The sequence below is a fragment of the Salmo salar genome, chromosome 15, assembly GCF_965601325.2.
Source record: "Salmo salar chromosome 15, fSalSal1, whole genome shotgun sequence".
NCBI lineage: Eukaryota > Metazoa > Chordata > Actinopteri > Salmoniformes > Salmonidae > Salmo > Salmo salar.
Window position 1 is genome coordinate 42,279,594 of NC_138305.1, and position 10,628 is coordinate 42,290,221.

Here is a 10,628-nt window from a genome sequence, read left to right on the forward strand (position 1 = left end):
AGTATACATTTTCCCGCTGCGTTTTGGTCCACTCCTTACGACAATCGTGACAGAACTACCCACCACAAACGGACCAAGCAGCGGAGGAAGGAGCAGCAGGAGGAATATAAGGATTCATGGACATGGGAGGAGATCCTGGACAGGGCAGGACCATGGCACCAGGCTGGGGAGTACCAGCGCCCTAAGGAGGAGCTGGAGGCAGCCAAGGCGGAAAGGCGCCATTACAAGGTGTTATACGCGGCGATTGGCAAGTGCGAGAGGCATCCCCAAGAAATGTTTGGGGGGGGGGGCACACGGGGAGAGTGGCTAGGTCAGGTAATAGACCTAAGCCAACTCCCCGTGCTTATTATGGGGAGCAACGGATCATGAGAGCACCGGTCTATGCGGAAGTGCGCACGATCTTGCCCATGCGCACGCACAGTCCGGTGCGAGCGATCCCAGCCCCTCGCAAGTGCCATGCTAGAGTGGGCATCCAGCCAGGTAGGAGTATGCCTGCACAGCCCATCTGGCCACCAGTGCGCCTCCTAGGCCCAGGCTACCCTACGCCTGCTCTACGCACGGCAGCCATTAGGCCTCTGCACAGCCCAGTTCGCCCTGTGCCAGCACTCCGCTCGTGCAGAGCTACTGTTACCATCCAGCCAGGATGGGTTATGCAGGCGGTGCGCTCCAGACCGCCGGTGCCTACTCATGACCCAGTGTATCCAGTTCCCGCTCCTCGCACTACCCTTGAGGTGCGTGTTTCCAGTCTGGTACCTCCAGTACCAGCCCCATGCACCAGGCCTCCAGTACGTCAGCCCAGTCCAGTTCGTCCTGCTCCTGCTCCTCACACTAGCCCTGTGGTGTGTGTCCCTAGTCTGGCCCCTCCAAAGCCAGCCCCAAGCATCAGGCCTTCAGTGTGCAGTTCCCGTCCAGAGCTTCCGACGACAGTTCCCCGTCCAGAGCTTCTGGTGACAGTTCCCCGTCCAGAGCTTCCGGTGACAGTTCCCCGTCCAGAGCTTCCGGTGACAGTTCCCCGTCCAGAGCTTCCGGTGACAGTTCCCCGTCCAGAGCTTCCGGCGACAGTGCCCCGTCCAGAGCTTCCGGCGACAGTGCCCCATCTAGAGATGGCCCACAGTTCGGAGCCTGCAGAGACGGCCCACAGTCCGGAGCCAGGAGAGACGGCCCACAGTCCGGAGCCAGCAGAGATGGCCCACAGTCCGGAGCCAGCAGAGACGGCCCACAGTCCGGAGCCAGCAGAGACGGCCCACTGTCCGGAGCCAGCAGAGACGGCCCACTGTCCGGAGCCAGCAGAGACGGCCCACTGTCCGGAGCCAGCAGAGACAGCCCACTGTCCGGAGCCAGCAGAGACGGCCCACAGTCCGGAGCCAGCAGAGTCGGCCCTCCAGTCCGGAGCTCCCAGAGTCGGCCCTCCAGTCCGGAGCTCCCAGAGTCGGCCCTCCAGTCCGGAGCTCCCAGAGTCGGCCCTCCAGTCCGGAGCTCCCAGAGTCGGCCCTCCAGTCCGGAGCTCCCAGAGTCGGCCCTCCAGTCCGGAGCTCCCAGAGTCGGCCCTCCAGTCCGGTGCTCCCAGAGTCGGCCCTCCAGTCCGGAGCTCCCAGAGTCGCCCTCCAGTCCGAGGTCTTCAGCGACGCGCATCAGCCCGAGGTCTCCAGCGATGCGCCTTAGTCCAGAGACTTCGGGTGGGATAAATAATAATAAGCAGTTAGCGGGGGTGGACAGATTAGGTTGGGGAGTAAGGCCGGAGCCTGAGCCACCTCCGTAGTAGGAGGTTGGGGGGGGGGTGTAGCACAAAAACCGTTGGTGACGGTGGCCACCCTCCCTTCCCTCCCTTTAGTTAGGGGATTATTTCTGTGTTGTGGTTTATTTTTGTGTTTTTGTTTTTGTTGTTTAAGGTGCATCCTGGGTCTGCACCTTTGAGTGGGGGGGGGGGTACTGTCACGTCCTGACCAGTAAAGGGGCTGTTTGTTATTGTAGTTTGGTCAGGGCGTGGCAGGGGGTGTTTGTTTAGGGTATTTTGGGGTTGTTTGGGTTATGTTCTATGTTAGTGTATTTCTATGTTATTTCTAGTTGATCTATTTCTATGTGGTGTTTATTGGGTTGACCTTCAATTGGAGGCAGCTGCTTCTCTTTGCCTCTGATTGAAGGTCCTATTTATAGGGGTGTTTGTTCTATGGGAGTTTGTGGGTAGTTATTTCCTGGTTTAGTGTTTGTTGCACCTGACGGGACTGTTTGGAGTCGTTTGTTTTGTATACGTGTTTATTTAGTTTTTCCTTCTTCAAATAAAAAAAGATGAGTATACATTTTCCAGCTGCGTTATGGTCCACTCCTTACGACAATCGTGACAGTTGTAAATCTGAGTCCATAGAGGTGTGCTCAGGTGTTCCGCAAGGTTCTACTTTGGGCCCACTGTTGTTCATTTTGTATATCAACAACATTGGGGATCTTATTGAAACAGCGGATGTGTCACGTCCTAACCCTTGTAAGATGTCATTTTCTATAGTAGAGTAGGTCAGGGCGTGACAGGGGGTGTTTTTGGGTGGTTTTCTTGTTACTGGTTCTATGTGGTTTTTCTAGGTTTCTATTTCTATGTTGGGTTGTTGGGATGATCTCCAATTAGAGGCAGCCGGTTCTCGTTGTCTCTAATTGGAGATCATATTTATGTAGGGGGTTTTTCCACTTGTGTTTGTGGGTTGTTAATTTTTGAGTAGTGTGTATTTCTCTTTGCGTCACAGTTTTGTTGTTTTGTTATTTCAAGTATTTGGTGTATTGCAACGTTTCACGGTAATAATAAATATGTGGAACTACAACCATTCTGCGCTTTGGTCCGATCCTTTAAACAGCCATGACAGGATGTTCATTTTTATGCAGATGATACTGTTCTTTATTCAAGTGGTAGTAGTTTATCTTTAGCTTTTGAAAATGCCCAAAGAGCATTTAACATCATACAACAGAATCTGTATGATTTAAAGCTGATTCTAAATTTGGGTAAAACAAAATGCATGGTATTTTCAAATGCCAGGCATGTTACAAATCATGTAATTGCTACATTGGCTGGACATACTATAGAGCAAGTTAAAGTGTACAAATATTTGGGGGTGTGGGTTGATGATAAACTAAGCTTCACTGTGCATGTAGAGAACTTGATAAGGAAGCTCAAGCTGAAAATAGGATTTTATTACCGGCATAAGGCTTGTTTTTCTTTTGAGGCCAGGAAGGAGCTGGTACGATGTACATTACTGTCGGTTTTAGATTTTAGTGATGTTATATATATGCAGGCCTCAGCCACTACCCTGAGAGCACTTGATTCAGTGTATCATGCAGCCCTCAGGTTCATTACAAATCAGAAACGTCTAACACATCATTGTGATCTCTACAGCGTTGTTGGCTAGTCGTCATTGGCCTTGCGTAGACTTAAACACTGGTATACACTGATTTATAAGACCATATTGGGTAAAATGCAATTTTATCTCTGTTCTTTTTTAGTCAGGTCAGTAAATAAATATAAATGACGGTCCCATTCTGATTTGCTTCTAACAGTACCAAAAATTAGAACTGGTCAAAGTAGAAATAGTTTTAGTTACTTAGCACTGTGGTCCTTGAATTCTCTCCTGAACATTTTAAAATGTGATGATCTAGTTTTGTTGGTGGAGTTTAAACACTTGATTGATGTATATATAATAGAAGAGTGTAATTGTTTTTAGGCCAGTTGTTTTTAGTCAAGATGTTTGTGTTTTTAATGTAATATGTAATTGTTGTACTGTATGTGTGTTTATTGATTTGTTTAATGTTGTGTTAGTGTATGTAAGTTGTTTTGTCTGAAACGTTGTTCGCCCTGCTGCTATTGGACCAGGTCTCTCTTGGAAAAGAGATGTTATCTCAATGAGAAAAAACGTTATAGCTGAACCCTACATAACCTTTACCTTAACCATGTTACATTTAAACTTAAATGGTGGTAAAGACGTCCAAGGATACCAGATAGCAAGGACCTTTGTTAAATAGCCTACAGAAACAAAAGAAAAACATGTAGGCCTATCCCATATTTGCTAAATATGTTGGACAGTAACAGTACTTGCATGGCTTCAATAAAGAAATATATTGTTAACATAACATTCGCACTGATATAGAGCTACTGTAAAATGCATTATTTCTCAGTCATGGACAGACCTAAAAAGACTGAATAATTCTAATCAAATTCTAATAAAACGAAACAACAGTTATAGGCACCGTAATTGCTTCCTCTGGGCATATAATATTAGGCCTAAAACAATTTAAGATTATGGGGGGTTTTATGCACATCCAAACTTTTCACAGGAGCTGGAATAAGAGACAATATTAAAAGAAACGGGGAATGTCCACTCACCGTTACTTCTCCTGAATATATATATATATAGCTATAGTCTACCATTGCCCTTGATATGGTCAGTAATGACTTTGCCACGTGAAAGGTAAACAAGCATACACATATAGCCTACAAGCGGATTCAGCACCACGGACAGCGATAGGAATTCCCGCTATTTGACAGTTGGGTCCAACAGAGGAAAGTAGGATAAAAATTATAAACGAAAAACAATAAGCAGTCTTTTGAAAATACTTTATGTTCCTAAACAGGCTTCCAACAGTCACTGACACATTTTATGCAATGAGCATCACACATAACGAGTCCAAACGTTTCACAGAAGCTGGACAAAAATAATGTCCAGTATAAATATAAAAAGGGGAACGTCTGACTATTTTTCTGCTCGTGATATTTTAGTGAAACATTGGTGATGTACATAAAGCTCATGTTTGCGCCTCCGCTGGCAAAATCAGTCCCACAACCGATTACGTTACCGCTAAAACCAGCTTTTGGTCGGTTTTAAATATCCCTAGTTGCGCTCAATGAAATTGGCATATTTCCACCCCTCCCACCTCAGCGCAAGTGAGCTGATGTCAGACAGGTAAATTGCCGAACCTGGCGTAAGGGCTGGGCAATGCCAGTGCACCAGTTTGTACATGACGAAATTGCAAACGTTTGACCCTTACGCCTCCTTACCGCCAGCCGAAATAGAGCCCACCATCTCACTCTGGCCACCTTAGGTTCAATCCCCAGGCTCTTTGAGACCGGTTATAACAGAGCACATCTGGGTCCGATCTGTTGGACGAGACAGGCTTTACCCCCAGCCACCCCGTGACTCTGCAGGTGCCCACCCCAGGTCCAGAGACACCACCTGGGAAAATACATTTCTCTGCTCCCCTAATTGGAGAGTTGACAGGGCGTGCTAGCGCTCCCCTCGGCTAAAGGTCAGTGCCTTTTTAAGAGGACCAGCACCAGACCGATGAGGAAGGTGGGCTAACCTCTGCCCTGCTTGTCTGGAGTGGCAGCTCCACTGCGCCACCTGCTAAATTTCTGCCCTGCTCTGTGGTATGACCTTTCCCTAAAAAAATTGCCATAGTTTTCAAATGTGATAATGAAGGTACTGTTAATGTTCCTTCAACATTATATATATATATATTACTTCTGACTCTTTACAATAAAGGGATGTTACAATCTATGTGCAGAGTTTCAGACTTCAGCAATTATATGGGTGAATTCAATTATACTGGGATAACTGGGTGGCTAGACTGCTAATGATAAGAAATGGATGGATATCACTACAAGGTGATTTAAGGATAATCAAACAGTACATAAATGAAAGGACAAGTTCGCTTTTTTGAACCAAATCTCAATTTTTTTCATATAAATTGCATGCTATAGAAGTGTCCAGACACTTTGTTTTTTGCAATTTCCCTTGGTTTTGAGAAATATACCCAGCCAGCAACACAATCTCACACTCAATTCGTGCAAATATGTACAAAAAGTATTTCAGCAGATTTCCTGCTTCTTTGTGCGTTTTAGTCTGTCTTAATTCGTGTGGAAATGCACTCATTTTTGGCGACTTCATTCGTAGGAAAAGAGGTACATTTTTGTGTGCACTGTAAAACATGATCCACGGGCTTAGTAAATATTGCAAAAGAAAATCAATGATTTTTACTTAAAAATAATACGTTTCTGGTTTTACTTAGATTTTTGAATATAGTACTTAATTTATATGTGTTGAAAAAGACTGGCATTTGCAAATAAAAATCCAAGGTAATATGCTGCTAAATTTGAACGAATATTTCTAAGTAACAACCAACAACTTAAAAATATGATATTCAAATGATGATTATTGTGTTGGACTGACATGCTAGATCTAGTTATGTACGTCAATTGTGCTTGGAACATTTCAACGGACGTCATCTTGATCTTTCTCCTCTGGAATGGCCATGCTGCAGGTAAGGACCAAATTATAACTTGGAATGTAGTTTGGACCTCTCTATACATATTTTCAACGAAATGTCAAAAATATTCGTTAAATAATATTCTTCAAGTAAGAAAAGCCTTTAGCTAGCTATATTGCCAGAGTACGTTAACGTTATATATTTGCACGCTGATAAGCTAGCTAGTTAATGGCCATGATGTCTGTATAACGTTAGTCAGCTAGTGGTGGGCATGCTACTAGCTAGTAAGTTAGCAGTGCATTTACTCGCCTCAGCGCTGTTTATAACTTTTGTCATGTTTGTGTAAGTTTTATATTAACCGAAGTAGCTATGTAACATATTAGCTACCTAGCTTACCAAAAAATGCATCATCAGCAAACATTACAGTAGAACTGAACACATGTGCCCCTGCAAGGTAATGTTTGCCACCTAGGCAAGCTACCCAGGAAGAGACAGGTTGAAACAGTACGTAGCTAGCTAGCTAACTACACCTAGCTATCTAACTACACCTGTCCTTGCAGAAATCTTGTTGTTCACGTATTCACAACATGTTCAAGGCAGCACTGCAAATGTTGACCTTGTGCAGTAGTTATCTAGTCAATATCTAACGTTAACAGGCAAACTTGCTAAATTAAATAATTGGGCTGGCTAGTAAGATGGATAACAAGCCGCTCTTCCAAGTCAGCTTGGATTTCCGTTCTTTTTAGCTAGCTAGCTATCTAAAGCTGAAGTCATTTGAGTGTTATTTTCCAGACATTGTCATAGATTTTAATACAACTTCTCTTCTTTAGGTATAGGTATTCACGTATTCAGACGTTCCTGAGTACTGGACATAACATATTTTCCAGAATACATTGACAAGGTATGTCAATATTTTCAAATGTCTGTGTGTTTTCATTGTAACTCACATAAGGGCTTGTAGGGCCCCAATTTAAACAGAATACAGGTACCCCTCGGGCAGAATACACAGAATATTTTTATTACAGTAACCCAACATTAGTGTGAATAATAGGTATTAGATATATACTGTATTTTTTTTGTTATCAACCAAATGGATTGAGCACACTAGGCAACAAAAAGTTAACATGGAATTCTATAAAATAAAACAGCATTTGGGGGAAAAAATAACAATCATTTCATAGGGCCCTATTTGTGTTTTACTCAATGCGTTGCCTTCAGGCAGGGATTGACAATGTGTGTCTTCCTTATTTTAGAATGAGAACGCATACTGGGGTGACAGGTAGCCTAGTGGTTAGAGCATTGGGCCAGTAACCAAAAGGTTGCTGGATTGAATCCCTGAGCTGACAACAATCCCTGAGCTGACAACATCTGTTGTTCTGGCAACAAGGCAGTTAACCCACTGTTCCCCCATAGGCTGTCATTGTAAGTAAGAATTTGTTCTTAACTGACTTGCCTGGTTAAGTAAAGGTTACACAAGTAATAATATGTTAAAGCTTATGTATACACAAAATTAATTGATTTTATCTTAATTCCATAGGGATCAGGCGGCACATGCAATGTAAGATCTCCAGTTTTGCTCCATTCAAGTACAAATACGTGACAACCACAACATTGTGAGTGCCAAAATGGCAAAGACCTTCTAATATCGAAGACAAGATGTCATTCAGGCCCTTCCTGTGAAGGACTTCAAAGAAAGATGGCCAGCCCTGTTTGAGCCCTCTCAGGTACAAAATACAGCTGAATGAAAATAGTCAATGTAGGTAAAAAAATGTATATTGATTTAAATATTTTGTTGTCTTGACCTAATATTCTAATCTTCAATTATATATGCATTAGAGATTAGTCTGAACATTCTCACTCTGCACATGCTTTAGGAGGGGTTTCCCAATAGCATTCTGGCTCTCAGATCATCTTTTGTCCTTATCTGTTCAGAAGATGTTTCCTCCCCCTTCTCTCTCGCTCTCTCAGATTAAAAACTTCTTAGGGATAGGGGGCAGTATTCGGAAGTTTGGATGACTGAGGTGCCCAAAGTAAACTGCCTGTCACTCAGGACCAGAAGCTAGCATATGCATATAATTGGTAATACTGGATAGAATACACTCTAACGTTTCCAAAACTGTTAAAATAATGTCTGTGAGTATAACAGAACTGACATGGCAGGCGAAAACCCGAGGGGAATCCATCCGGAAAATATTTTTGGGGAGCTCAGCACTCATTGAAATGGCTGTCTATGGGAAAATCAATGGAATACCTCCCAGATTGCAGTTCCTAGGGCTTCCAGTAGATGTCAAGTCTTAAAGAGTTTCAGGTTTGTTTTTTGAAAAATTAGCTAGAATTTGTAGTTTTTGGCTGTAGTATTGTGGCGTGCGTGGATGAGGGCGCGCACTTCGTTATTTATCTCCGGTAATGAACATACTATTCTCCGTCTTATATTTTATCGTTTATTTACATATTAGGGTATCTGAGGATTCATTAGAAACGTTGTTTGACTTGTTTGGATGAAGTTTATTGGTAACCTTTGGGATTCATTTGTATGCTTTTTGAACGAGGGAAACCGGTGGATTACTGAATCAAGCGCTCCAACTAAACTGAATTTTTTGGGATATAAAGAAGGACTTTATCGAACAAAACGACCATTTGTTATGTAGCTGGGACCCTTGGGATTGTAAACAGAGGAAGATCTTCAAAGGTAAGTGATATATTTCATCACTATTTCTGACTTTCGTGACGCCTCTGCTTGTTTGGAAAATGTTTGTAATGCTTTTATATGCGGGGCCCTGTCCTCAGATAATCGCATGGTATGCTTTCGCCGTAAACCCTTTTTGAAATCTGACAAAGCGGCTGGATTAACAAGAAGTTAAGCTTTTAAACGATGTAAGACACCTGTATTTTCATGAATGTTTAATATTACGAATTTTGAATTTCACGCTCTGCAATTTCACCGGATGTTGGCGAGGTGGGACGCTACAACTGTTGCTCTTGAGTCCACCTTTATCCAGAAGCTGGACGACTATACACCAAAACTATTGGACTTGTTTAAGTCAAAAGGAGGTGCTGTAAAGGTGGGAATGCAGAAAATCTTTGAAGTTCTGTACAAGGTATGCACAGTAACACCTTCACAGTAGTATATAGGTTATACTGTATGTATTTAGTTGCCGGTATTAAATGCAATTATTTGTAAAACATCATATTACAATGCAACACCATCCAGGAAAGAAGAGACAGTGTGATCCGTGGCCTGATCATATACCTTGGCGAGAGGGTTGAAGACCTTATTACAGAATACAAGGTAAAGGTTTTAATTTGTTTCCCTCTCTTCCTCAAGTTGCACAGTTAATGTAATATCCTTGTCTTTTATTTCTTAACTTAATTCACGTAACAAACAATTATCAATGTTCTTAAACCGAACTTCAATTAAACTACTCAGTCTACCCCCCCCCCCAGAGTGTGTAAGATTCTGGTTGAATGAAGCCGACGGATAGCCAGCCCACAAGGGTCAAAACGTTTATTTATGAGAGCTCTGAAATCCTTACAATGTACAAAGCCTTTTATATTACACACACTCACTAACTTGCATCAGTAGAGAACTCCACCCAACTTTAGGCGGCTGTATTTTTCCACAGTACCCAGACCACCTGTCTCCTTATCTTTTGCCAGCCTAGCTGTTCCCAGGCCGTTGTTTCTCTCCCTAACTTAGGGAGGCATCTTCTCCTGTTCCCCTCCCAAGGTCGTCTTATCAACTCTGCCCTGCTCATTTTGAAGTGGTAACAGTGTCTTACTCACACACAGTATTGGAATATAGTTCTTAACCCATTATTATAGCCTTATTTCAAATACATTTCAACAGGTTATATGGTTTCTGAGTGAAATCATTTAGTCAAACCTTTAATCAGATAATTTCCATTACATTGTTTCATTCAGGATGCTGACAACACCATGATCCGAGAGGACCTCGTTCAGCATGTGATGAAGGTGTTCACTGTAAAGGTTCTGCACCAGAATATAGAGCGTGGGATCTGTATCGAAGGAGCAGAGGTCATGGTTGGTATTCGCAGTGTTACAGTCATGTACCTTGCTTTTGGGCCTCATCTATGGCTTAAATCTAAGGTACCCCAAAGAACTGAAATATGACTTTGAGGTGTTCCAAAAAGTATTCTTGGAACTTGATGATCTCAGGACCTCCCCACGGGTCCAAGCTCTAAAGATGAAGTTACTTGTTTTCAGAGATATCTATGAGAACTCTCAAAGGGCCACTCACAAACTGTGGTCTAAACCCTACTCAGTAAGCTGAAAATGTAGTTGCTAGGTGGTATAGGAGCCACAGTTTACATGATGCTCTTTTTCAGGTGAAGTCATAAGAGACATTGTCAATTCCTGGTTAAAAAAAACTG

At 43.1% G+C, this 10,628-nt stretch overlaps 1 long non-coding RNA gene across 1 annotated transcript; it reads left to right on the plus strand.

Moving 5' to 3' along the window:
* The first annotated feature begins 7,065 nt into the window (after window positions 1-7,065).
* On the plus strand, window positions 7,066-10,402 carry LOC106571537 (uncharacterized). The gene is made up of 3 exons (XR_001320937.2): window positions 7,066-7,138; window positions 7,491-7,659; window positions 7,775-10,402. It is a non-coding gene; the product is annotated as an uncharacterized LOC106571537 (long non-coding RNA).
* The last annotated feature ends 226 nt before the right edge of the window (window positions 10,403-10,628 follow it).